This window comes from Pantherophis guttatus, chromosome 1 (genome assembly GCF_059756535.1).
Source record: "Pantherophis guttatus breed Tessera chromosome 1, ASM5975653v1, whole genome shotgun sequence".
NCBI lineage: Eukaryota > Metazoa > Chordata > Lepidosauria > Squamata > Colubridae > Pantherophis > Pantherophis guttatus.
The window spans coordinates 263,228,883-263,242,038 of NC_142063.1; the positions used below are offsets into that span (position 1 = coordinate 263,228,883).

Genomic DNA, 13,156 nt, shown 5'->3' on the forward strand with positions numbered 1-13,156 from the left:
TGAGGTGGTATGCTTAGGATCATGAGCAATTCCTTTCCTTCTCCATACTCTTCTCTTCCCATCACTCTGGTACAAGTTGATCTTGGTCTCATCTGTCCATAGGATCTTGTTCCAGAACTGTGAAGGCTTTGTTAGATGTTGTTTGGCAAACTCTAATCTGGCCTTCCTGTTTTTGAGGCTCACCAATGGCTTACATCTTGTGGTGAACCCTCTGTATTCACTCTGGTGAAGTCTTCTCTTGATTGTTGACTTTAACACACATACACCTACCTCCTGGAGAGTGTTCTTGATCTGGCCAACTGTTGTGAAGGGTGTTTTCTTCACCAGGGAAAGAATTCTTCGGTCATCCACCACACTTGTTTTCCATGATCTCCCAGGTCTTTTGGTGTTGCTGAGCTCGCCGGTGCATTCCTTCTTTTTGAGAATGTTTCAAACAGTTGTTTTGGCCACACCTAATGTTCTTGCTATCTCTCTGATGGGTTTGTTTTGTTTCTTCAGCCTAATGATGGCTTGCTTCACTGATAGTGACAGCTCTTTGGATCTCATCTTGAGAGCTGACAGCAACAGATTCCAAATGCAAATAGCACACTTGAAATGAACTCTGGGCCTTTTATCTGCACATTGTAATTGGGGTAATGAGGGAATATCACACACCTGGCCATGGAACAGCTGAGAAGCCAATTGTCCCATTACTTTTGGTCCCTTAACAAGTGGGAGGCACATATACAAACTGCTGTAAGTCCTACACCGTTCACCTGAGTTGGATGTACATACCCTCAAATTAAAGCTGACAGTCTGCAGTTAATGCACATTGTGTTTGTTTCATTCCAACTCCATTGTGGGGGTGCATAGAGCCAAAGATGCTAGAATTGTGTCGATGTCCCAATATTTCTGGACCTGACTGTATATATTGCCCAGTTTCAGGCAGTGGCAGAAATGTATATTTATTCATATTGCTGTGTAGGACAAATACTGTATATCCCATATTTACTCCAAGCATGTCTCATTAAATTCAGTGAGAATTATTCCTAGAGAAATAATTGCTACTAGGGAACAATCAGGCAAAAAATGGGGAGGAACTGCTTAATGGTCAAAGGCTTAGGAAGGACCCAGTGTAACTGATTTGTATTTTCAGACTTACAAGATTGATGTAAGCTGTCCCAATTATCTCAGACAGGAAACACGACCAGATGAAGTAATTCTAAACAAATAATTTTATTAAAATTTCCAACATTTAAAACACAAAACACAAATTTACACTCATTACAGCTTTTCTATATCAGTGACAATATCCTTCTCATCAATCATATTTACATAAATTCTATTTCTATAAATCATTATCCTATATTGTATCGCCGTTTAAATTATAATACTATCTACTCACCTACAATCATATTCTCATCAATATTATAGATTTCGTATACATTTTACATTATATATTCTACTTTTTACAACTTATACCTTAAATTTTACACTTATTCTCAAGCCAGGTGTACCATCTATTCCAAACTTGATAGTACTCAGTTTCTTCTCTCGCCTTCATTTCCATGGACAGCCTATCCATTTCTGCACACTCATAAATTTTCCTTATTATCATTTGATCTGGAGGGTAGATGAATTAATTCTAATTTATGGTAAGGCTACATTACCAGAATCTTGTGAGTCTGAAAGTTCAAATCTCCCACCATCTCTTTTTACAGCCTGATCAATTAGACCAGGTCCTTTCTAAATTCCTTTCTCTGCCTGTTAAGCAAATCAGGCTCCTCCCCTCTTGTCTGATCATTAGGCAGTATCTCTTTCCCTCTGCACTCAAGGCCATTCCCACATACCATTGCAGATCTCATACAAATAAAACCATTGTCATCCCATGCATCTAACAGTGCGCATGAATCCATATACCCAAATCTTTTGGGAGTTGATTCAAAGACAAACATGATTGTCGTTGTGGGTGTTTATCTTTAATCAGAAGAAGGGGACGAGTTGGTGTATAAATATTATTCCATTATCCGCATACTTTTGGTTCTGTTTTGGAATTACTCGTTCTTCTGGGAGAAGAATTCAGTTACACATTTGGGTACTGTATTAATCCAAAATTGACAGGGAGTGTTGTGGCCCATCAGCGGCCTGTGCAGCTAGTGGCTGATTCCGACAGTGAGGAGGCTGGTGTGGTGATGCGCCAGCAGCCTGTGCAGCTGGCACTCGAGTCAGACAATGAGGAAGCTGGAGAAGATGTGGTGCCAGAGGCGGGGATTCAGCCAGGGCCTTCAGAACATCCAGAAGCTCCTATAAGTGAAGAGGAAGAAGAGGAGGAGCCTCTTCTCGATGCATAGGCGCGCAGAGCTGCCAAAAGGCAGGAGTGGCTCCTCAGAAGGAAGTCTCCTCGAGAGTAAGGCTTGAGGCTAATTGGCCACTCCCTTAGCTTATTTAAGGAAGGACGACGACTGAGGCAATTTCCAGGGAACAACTTCGTTCACTCTCTTTCGCGTCTGGATCTTAGTTCTCTTATCAGTTTCCTGCAAATTGCTTCTGAGCTTTCTGCCAACCATAGTAAGATTATGATTATTTATTCTTTGGATTCTTGTAGGCTGTTAAGAAAGTTAATTAACAGCCTTTGTTTGAAAAAGACTGATTTAATTTAGTAAACTAAGGTTTGTACAGACTTAGTGTGTGCTGCATTCTTTGGGGTCTGTAGCTGGGGCAGAATAGGGAGGAAAAGTTGTGGCTCAGTGTTTGCTATGCTCATCTGAAAGAAAGAACACTGCGTTAAATTTTGGCATATGGCGGTTGGTCACAGAATTCAATTCTTTCATTATTTAACTAGGGATAACTCCCACTGAATTTAATGAGGCACGCTTGGAATAAATATGGGGATATATTTGTCCTACATAGCAATATGAATAAATATATATTTCTTCCACTGCCTGAAACTGGACCATATGGTTTTAGGAGAAAGTCTCCTTCTGTTTGGCTCTCAGGCTATGGTAGGCCTTCCACAGTGATACGCATTTGGCTCCTATTCTTCCAGTAAATACAAACTTGGCAAAACTACATCTCTTCAACAAGCTGTTAACTGTTAATTTATCTGTAATCATTCCGATTTTTTATTTTAATCATATTGATCTCTGTGTTGTGTTTTACATTTTTTATTTTGTAAAACATCTTGAGTGTTTATATAAGCTGAAAGCTGGAGTATACATTTAATATAATTTTTAAACTAGCAAGCACGGGTAGTTCTCAACTTATGACCACAACGAGCCCAGAATTTCAGTTGCTAAATGAGACAGTTATTAAGTAAACTTTGTCCCATTTTACAATCTTTCTTGCTACAGTTAAGTGAATCACTGCAGTTCTTAAGTTAGTAACATGGTTGTTAAGTGAATCTGGCTTCCCCATTGACTTTGCTTGTCAGAACAGCAGGGGTGAAATCTACTTACCTTCCCAACCAGTTCGGAAGTGCACGTGCCCCACGTGCTCTTGGAGCCTCTGCGCATGCGCAGAGGGTAAAAAACAGGTTACTTCCTGGTTAAAACCAGGAAGTAACAACAACCGGGCGGGTGGGTAGAGCCTTGCGCCACCATCACTACCAGTTCTCTGAACCACCAGCCGCCATCGCTACCAGTTTGGCCGAACCAGACCGAACCGGGAGCATTTCACCCCTGCAGAACAATCATAAATATGAATCAGTTGCCAAGCATCTGAATTTTGATCATATGACTACGGGGATGCTGCAATGGTCATAAGTGTAAAAACAGTCATTAAGTCACTTTTTTCAGTGCCAATGTAGTTTTGAATGGTCACTAAATGAACTCTTGTAAGTTGAGGACTATCTGTACTACAAATCACCTTTCAATCAGTGAGACAACACAGTCCTTTGATATGTGGGCACTACAAACATACATAGCCAATTTTTAATTATATCCATTTCTATTGTAGGTGAAAAATGGATCCATAGATCCTTATCTAAATTTTACATATTAGGCGCATTCTTTTTAACTCTAATTCAAATTTGCATTTGTGAAACAGCCACAGAAAACATGCCCAGCCAGAGTTTCAATATAGACAAGAGAAAAATTCCACTTGAAAAGTAATTTTGAAAACTGCAAACTACAAGAATATGGAATACATTAACCACATTATTCCATCTGCACACAGCCAGCCCGTCCTATGAGAATTACAAATGTCTTCAAATGTTCTAACTTGACACTTTAAGGGTGCAGATTCAGTGGCCTTCTTCCAAAGAGCCCAGATCATCCAATAGAAGAGATATGGTACTAGAAGGGCATAATGAACAGAAGAGATCTGCCAACATGGTGTAATATTCCTCCCTTCTCTTTCCTGTCAAGCTTGAGAGCTTTGTCCTAACAAGTTGCAATTTACAATTCATAAAGCTACCAAGAACAGACTAAACGTCAGAAGAAGAAAGAACAAATAAATAATTTGTTTCACCACTATTTACTGAAGCACTGAAATGGGGAAGGGTGGGCCTAAAGAAGTTATATACCTAAGCACATACAATCCTAGTTTTAATTAAGAAAACAGAATTCAAACAAATGTAAAAACAGCATATACAGAAAATCAAAGAAGGGTATCTGAAACACGTGAGTGTGCCCATGGATCATTATTTTACATCTATTAGAAATCGTTTTGAAAAGAATTTGTCTCTTAAGCCCTGTTTTCTGTGTTCCCCAGCTTGTTACATATGCAACATCCACAATCTCCAACCGGGAGATGCAATGCCAATATACATATCTGGAAGGCATCAGATTATGGAAAGCAGGTCTACAGTGACTGGCAATGATTCTTTAGAATGTTTAGAGAGAAATCTTTCTTTAGGTATCAGAGAACCGGGATTCATGAATATCTATGTTGTTCTCCCACTGAGTTACAGCCCTTCTACTTATATATACTTAAAGAATTTTGTTAAATTGCTACCTGCAGTTCCTGACATTTCTATCCTAAACTAGATGGTGGATTGAATGCAGAATCTAACAAGGGAGGGAAGGACCGTTGTTGCTCTGTCCTTTTACTGTCTTTTTTCCCCCAGTCCTTTATTTCAAGTTGGAGACTTTAGAAAAAAACAGTCAAAAACCCACACAAAAAACACCTTCTCTGCTAAATTAAAAGTTTTCCCCTAGTGGCAGCGCATCTGTTGGGGGGTTATGTTGGATCCAGACAGGCTGCATACTGAGTAAAAATATTGAGCCATCTGCACTGCACTACTGTGTAATTAAGATTTACAGCATCATTGCATAAGATGTATCCCTGTGTCTCAAATTTGCTTCGCTTTGCTCTCACTATCAGCAATCCTAATTTTTTCCTGAGCAACATATCTAGGCTTCACATCCTAATGCTATCTGAGCCCACCATAAATAAAAAAAGGTGAAATATTTATATGATCTGGAAAGAAACCAGATTATGATCTGGAAAGAAACCAGACTATTTCACGAGCCCTGGTGGCGCAGTGGTTTGAATGCAGTATTGCAGGCAAACTCTACCCACAGCCTGGAGTTTGATCCTGATGCTGCTCAAGGTTGACTTAGCCTTCCATCCTTCCAAGGTAGGTAGAATTCTGTTCTTCTTTCAGCGAACCAACTCATAAAGAATATTCAAGATTGTCCAGTGGAAAGATTTGGGAGATGTAAGGACATAGTACTTTCTGGCGGGCTTCCTTTTATATTAGTGCCCCCTCCCAGGGGCATTGGTAGGAAGAGACAGCAATTGTTGCTACAGTATTACAATGGCTAGCTTTCATCTGCCATTTTAATTTTTCACAGTGTAATGTTTCAATATTTTTCCCCTTCTTTTCAATCATATACAGTTCTTGGAGATTGCTTGAAAAAGTCCCAGCAATTTTCATGGCAAGCTTTTTTTGCCTCCTTAAAAGGGCTGAGAAAAAGTGACTAACTCAGGGTCACCCAGCTGATTTTGTACCTAAGGCGGGACTAGAACTCACAGACTCCCAATTTCTAGCCTGATACCTTAACCACAACACCAAATTGACTCTCCAAGGTCTCAATATAGATTACCCTTATCACAGCAACAAATCTTATTAACATCACTCTCAAGAGAACATATGAAGGTTCCATAATAGCATCAATATGTGATGAAGCTTAGTACCTTAGACTTAGATACTTGGTGAGCCTAATTTTTGGATCCAAATTCTTTTGGAGTTCAGTTCTCCCTGATCAAAGTGCAGCCTTGTCCTAAAGAGCCTTTCCCATACTCTATATATCACCATTTGGTTAAAGGAGATACCCTGGCCTATTGAATTTCTTTCTGCTCTGCTATTAAAAAAACAATCAAGTCCTGCCAGAAGAAAGATTGAGTATAATATAGAATTGATTAAATTATTTTCCCTGAAAGCTAGATTGTTTTACACTTCACAACAGTGGTGGTATTCAGCTGGTTATATCTGGTTCGCGCGAACCGGTAGCAGCGGGTCATCATCATGTCCTGGTTTTGACGATCTGTGCATGCGCGGAAGGCCCTGCGCATGTGCGGGGGTGGCATGTGCGAGCAAAGCTCACGTGCACGCTCACATTTGCAAACCGGTAGTGAAGGTAAGTGAATACCACCCCTGCTTCACATGTTCCCCCAGAATCCATGCAGGAAAGACATCTTAACCTTGCTAAAAGCAGATGACAGGAGATAGTATATAGTGAAAAATTTGTAGGTAAGACTTATTTTCTTTCTTCACCTTTACAAAAACTTCGGGCTCATGTCTCAGTTTCTTGCTCCCTATGCCTTGAGGGGGAAAACCTTAGCAGCTCATTCATTCAAAATATCTCTAGTGACATTTGTGAAACCCTCAAGGTGGACTATTGTTACTGGGCTACTCGCTATCTAAAAGCAGATTTGCTTGTTTGAAGACACTCAGTTTAGGAATAGACTGATCCTTGGGACTACATGTATATTAGCTCCCAGATCTTCTACCAGCTGCTCTGTGTCCACAGCTCAGCAGGGAAAACATAGGCAGGAGTCACCAGAGAAAATAAATGAATAATTCATGATTCAAAAGACAGGATTGAATTGTTTTAACTCAAAACCCTGGTTTGCGCCTCTCTCATTCTTCTGTTAGACCACAACAGTAGTACATTTACTCCACCTCTACCAATTTTTTAAAAAAGCTGCATAGCCGAAAATATGTTCAATATAGTAAGTGGAGTCTGACTCATCTGTCACGTGCCGAGAAGTTGCTTTCATCGTTTGGTGGGTCTGCGCCTTGCCGTGTAACTAAGACACAGAAAATGGGAAGAGGTTATAAAAATAGGCCTAGAAAGATTGTAGACTGTAACATATGGAGAATTGCAATCAACAAACTGCAACAAGCTTAAGCAGCTTCTTTGTCTAGTAATTGGACCTTGGAAAGATTCTGAGAGGTTCTGCTTTAATTCTTTCTTCTAAGGGACAATAACTGTTTAAAATGGCATTTGATAGTTGCCATTGCAACAATAAGTTCTGATATGGATAAGATTCTGGTGTGAACGTAGTGTTTACCTCTAAGGCAGTGCATATGTTTCAATGGTGGGTTTCAGTGGCAGCAGCGGGAGGCTCCGCCCACCTGCCCGGACGTCATCACGGACACTCCGCGCATGCGCAGAAGGTTCTGCGCATGCGCAGAAGCACAGTGCGTGAGCGCTCACAGTTCCGAACTGGTAGCGAAGGTAAGTGGAACCCACTACTGATCTGTTTACAATTTGATGCACTTTTTTAATGGCTATGCCAAAACAATAACCACCTCTATCTGCATTTGTTAACTGCTAATTTCTTTGTGAAGGACAAAACCCAAAAGACTGGAAATAAACACTTTTCTACAAGCTTTTTTCTGCACAGACTTATCAGTTAAGATATGGTGTGTTAACGGAAGGCCTCAGATTAGATAACCAGTTAGGCCACTTTTAGCAACCTTCTTTCAAATGTTATTTAATACTGTCTAGGTGTCTATACATATTTTCCCAATAAAGACAAATTCCTTTTCCCCACAATAGTGTTCTATTTTTCATTTGTCTGCCATTTTTTACCTAGTCCTTTTCTCATACAGAGGCCCAGATGTGTTATACAAGATAATCTATTTCTATATAGAAGGATAGGTCCTAAAGTCAACAGGTAAATCTGCTTTTTCTCCCCTATCTATGTGGATGGCGCACCTAAATATATACTAATAATGATATTAATGACTTTAATAGTTTTATAGATAGATATGAATTGTGATATGCGAGACAGAGAACTCTAGATCTTCCATAGCTTCCACTGACATGCGGTCTTAAATGGTATTCAGTGTTTATTAGCTCTCAGGGTAAAATTATAATCTATTCCTGTATTAGAGAAAAAGTAATTTCTTTATCTTCGCAAGCAAGGAAAATAAAAAGGATCATACTCTCACACAAAAGAAATGTGAATGGAAAATAGCAATAGCACTTAGGACTTATATACTATTTCAGCAGTGCTTTACAGACAATAGCAGCAGTTTACAGTCAACAAATTGGCCCCAACAATCTGGCTTATTTTACCAACCTTTGGAAGGATAGAAGGTTGAGTTGACCTTGAGTCGGTAGGTATCAAATCCCTGGCAGTTGGCAGAATTAGCCTGCAATACTGCATTCTAACCACCGCACTACCATGGCTCTAAGTGGATTGCCTTGATGATCTCTGGAAGGATAGATGCCGGACCAGCAGGTCCCCAGAAAAAGGAGATCACCTCACACTACTTCACAGGGCATTGCTTGCTGTCTCCTTCACTTCCTTACTGAAGATACAAAAGAATGATTCCTAGTTCTGGAATACAGGCAACAGTATGGTGGCCTGCAAAACAGCCTCTAGATTAGAGATCTTATCTTGCACAGAATAGAGCAGGCATGATGGGGATAGAATTAGACTTTGGTTGCCCTTGTGGCAAAGGGAATGAGAAAGATCCAAGAAGTCCTAGTTGGATGTATGGATAGGTTCCTCATAAGAGAAAAGTGAGAAGTTTAAAGGATGTTTGTATGCACTAGAAAAGTCTAATGATTGGTGATGGTTTAAACTAATTGTAACTATTTTTTTCCATCTCATGTCTTTAACATATTTCTATTACTCCGGTTTTGTATGCTGCATAACACCAAAGGGAATAGGATGATAAATATAAATGTCATATTCGTTTCAACAAAGCTAACTTTGAAGGAAGACAAATCTAGATATATTTTTTTCCTTCAAATTCCATGTTCAGTCCTTTGAATGGCATTCTGTATAGAATACAGCCATCCCTGCTTTCTTCAAAATGGGATGAAGCAGTCAAAATCCTTACGGGGACCCTGCAATGAAAGCCGAGATCTGATCCCTAGCATGCACTCAGACTTAAGACACTATCCTTTGGAGTCCAGTACAATTTTCCAGGTCTATAGTTATTCCAGACTTATACAAATAGAGCTCTTTATTAAAGACTTACCATCATCAGTTAAAACTATAATTGTGGAGTCCCAGAGTAATGTTTTGCATTGTGTTAAACATTCACAAAAGTGTGAATGTTGGAATGTGTGTCTGCTTTGCTTTGGGGGCACTTACCTTTCTTTTAGCTTCATCAATGCAGTAAATACTCCATGCTTACCTGAATGTGTGCAAAACATAGTTTTAAAATTCCAAATGAGGACACTTATTTCAAAATGTTGGGGTTTCATTGTCTAACTTGTGTTCATGCAGCCACATTACAAAGAGAAAAGTGAATCTCAAAATCACGAAAAGTTTTATATTTTTACCAAGGGTACGCAATTTTGAATGTTGTAAAAGCATTATCCCCCAGAAAAAAAAAACTGTTGAACAGATTGTAAACAGATTGTATGTTACGATATTAATCAGCACTTTTCTTCATCAATTTTTATGAAGAGACACTTATGATTTCAGATTACCAAGGAACCTTTATTTTATTTAATCAAAGTAAAATGTGGAATGTCTCAATTTGTCTTTTGATTCTGCCAGCATTTATTGTCCTATAGGAATTAAGAAAAGGAAATTGTTCATCATAGGATGATTTGGCAGTGTTCATTTGTGCCTTTTTTTGGTCATCAGAATTAATCAAATAAGACAGCCCTGACAGCCCTGTTGCTTCTATCACATCCATCATGAAAGCTGAACAACTTAATAGGGCATTATCTGATAGACTTCCTGTGCTGAGCTACAGGAAATCCTCAGAAAGGCATCTTTGTAGACTTTCAGTATATTTAAGTTTTGTTTTTGTCCTAAATAAAATAGGAAAAGAAAAGGGCATGTTAGATGTTTAGTTCCAAAATACCCAGTAACAAAACTGACAATCAAAAACTGCAAAACATTAGCTTTCCAGATGGATTAAACTGAAGTGGTTGTGATCAAATTGAGGCATATCTGGTGGCAAATGTCAGTTTAGTTAACTGAAACATTAGAAAAGTTTTGAGGAAAATAGAAACATTTCAGAATATTCTTATATCACAATTCTGTTATTTGATCATTTTCCTCCAAGATGAATACAATGGTGCAATGGGAAAAAAGTAATTCAATTTTTAGTGATGAACTATCAGATTTATTATAGCTGAGGTACATCTTTAGCTGGAATAGTGATATTTAAACAAATTGGAAACTGCACTCCTCCTCTTCCTCCTCCCAGGTTTCCTGCAAATGCAGGGTCCATTTTTTGGATCAGAAGCATCATCTTGTTGCAATCAAATGCAGCACCTGAAACCTGCACTGGCAAAACAATTTAGAAAACAGTCCAGAATTGTAGTTAGGAATGCGTTGATTTCATTTTAACTCAATTCAAAGAAGTTATATTAAAAACATAATGCATAATAGATCAATCCCATGTTAGACAGAAATATTAAAAATGTGTTCAGTATTTCTTCTGTCTCCTTAAGTTTACCAATGTATTAACACACAATGTGGATTTATTTTTTAAAAAATAATATTTGACAGACATGTGAAACATGTTGAGGGGAAAATATCACTGTGGCTTAATTAATGTATTTATTTTCAGATTAGCACCACATAAATTGTAATAGCATTGTGTGGTCTCTGTCCATCTGTCCTCTACTTGCAGCCTTATTTGTTCAGGGTTGAAATTTACTCTTATGATAAGGTGAAGTACCTTGACTTTTAGGATTCAACAAAGTTTAATTCCCAACTTCGGACACCTTGAAAAGACTGAGATGCAAAACTGAAGGCTGCAGATTCCCTTTATTTGTGCTATGCTTTTCAAATCAAACAAGAAAGTCTGCTTTTAAAAATATTACTTCAGCCCACAGATTATATGTCATGGACAGTGTTCTCTAAAGATAATCACAGAAATGTGGCAATAACAGTTTGACATGGAAATTAGTTCACAACGTACCTGAAAACCAATTCCATGTCAATGTTTTTGCTACAATTCTTCTAATATGCCACATAGTTTTGAAACATATAAACATTAATTGGGTAAACTGTCTCATGCTTATGACAATTAATTTCATGAGAAGTAAACTATTTGTGAACCAATAGGTCTTAAACACTGAAGAAATTGTTTGGAGCAGTCCAAACTTTAGTTTTTATTATGATTTATGAAATCCACATTCTTTTGAGTCTGTACTATTTACCAAACAAAAACAAAAACAGCTTTAGGGAACTTTAGAAAACTTGCAGAAAAAGGAAACTTGAACACAGGTGTATTTTTTATACAACTTTTATAATGTACATCAGTAGAAATTGGGAACTGTGCCAATCTGGAGATCACTGAAAATGGCAAATGAGCTTTATCAACAGTAAATGACAATTTAGAAATAAAAAACATTATGTTTCCCATTGATCTTCTCTGGTAATAACAATTATGATGTGTCACGTTCAACTTTTGCATTGAGGGAATCTGTAGGAATCTCTTTGGGATAATATGAAGCCTGACACATTTTATATAAGTGAGTGGTTTTAGTCTTGGAATCCATTCCCCCCACCCCCCATAAAATTGATAATAACTGGTCTATATTTTGACAGAAATGGAAAAACATCTATAATGATTGTTCATTCTTAATCGATCAAGCCTGCCATATTTCAACCTATAGGGTTTCTTTTACAATTAGTGGGTTTCTGAAAAAGGACACTATTATTATTATTTCATTGTTCATTAAATATGCCATAGAAGAGCATCTAAAGAAACCCTGAAGAACCTCTAAGGATAGCAAATGTCACAGAAGTGCATCTAAAGAAGCCCTGAACAATTTCAGAAGTGAGAATGATTCTCGTTTCCTACTACTTTCTAAACAAAAAGGAAAGTTTAGAATGCTTCATTCTGCACAAGAATGGTTGTAGAGGTTAAAAGATTAAAGTCAGTTTTAATTGATACTATATTACTTACTGGTCTACAAAGGAGGACCTGATACCTTAAGATGATGGAAGGCACATCTGGAATGGAGCCATTTCATTACATTGGAATAGGATTTTATACTAAGTATGTCCCCCAAACCAAGTTTCTTGCTTAAATAATTATTTACAAGATGTAATTACCCAGCAACCCATGCTGATTCTATGATAGCCATTCACTATTTGTGCCAGAGATGTTGAAATATTCTCCCAATTATCTTGAAAACAGCTCTTTCCCCCTCCCAATGCTGGGATTTAGGTTGTCTTACAGGTGAAATTTTAATTCTAAGTGACAACACATAAACACTAGTTCATTTTCTCCTGTCTTTATAGTTCCCTAAAATAAACATTTGCTAAGTCAATCACTGTAGAAGCAATGGGACTACATAGAGTGCAGAGCTGTTATTTTGGAGTTTACAAACAGGCCCGTTTTTCACAAAAACAGGATGTGCAGAGAGTTTGGGAGGCCTGCAGAGTGCTCCTGGGGACCGGGGAGGGCAAAAACGTTTTTTTTCTTGTTTACCTCTTCGAAATCTTGGTGCGTCTTACACTCCAGTGTGTCTTATAGTCTGAAAAATATGGTAAATGACCCTGTCAAGTCATGTCCAACTCTATCGGGGGATGCTCATCTCTGGATCCAGCAATATTGGCCAACTATCGTCCTGTCTCCAACCTTCGCTTTCTGGCGAAGGTTGTTGAGAGTGTGGTCGCGCGACAGTTTCCGCAATTCCTGGAGGAAACATCCTATCTGGATCCGTTCCAGTCTGGTTTCAGGCCTGGGCACAGCACGGAAACGGCATTGGTCGCGTTGGTTGATGATCTCTGG

General features: G+C 38.5%; 1 long non-coding RNA gene across 1 annotated transcript; it reads right to left on the reverse strand.

Annotated features, from left to right (window-relative positions):
• Positions 1-1,202: 1,202 nt before the first annotated feature.
• LOC148116838 (uncharacterized) lies at positions 1,203-3,656 on the reverse strand. The gene is made up of 2 exons (XR_015731428.1): positions 3,435-3,656; positions 1,203-2,743 (listed from the first exon to the last, which is right to left on the reverse strand). It is a non-coding gene; the product is annotated as an uncharacterized LOC148116838 (long non-coding RNA).
• Between the last annotated feature and the right edge of the window lie 9,500 nt (positions 3,657-13,156).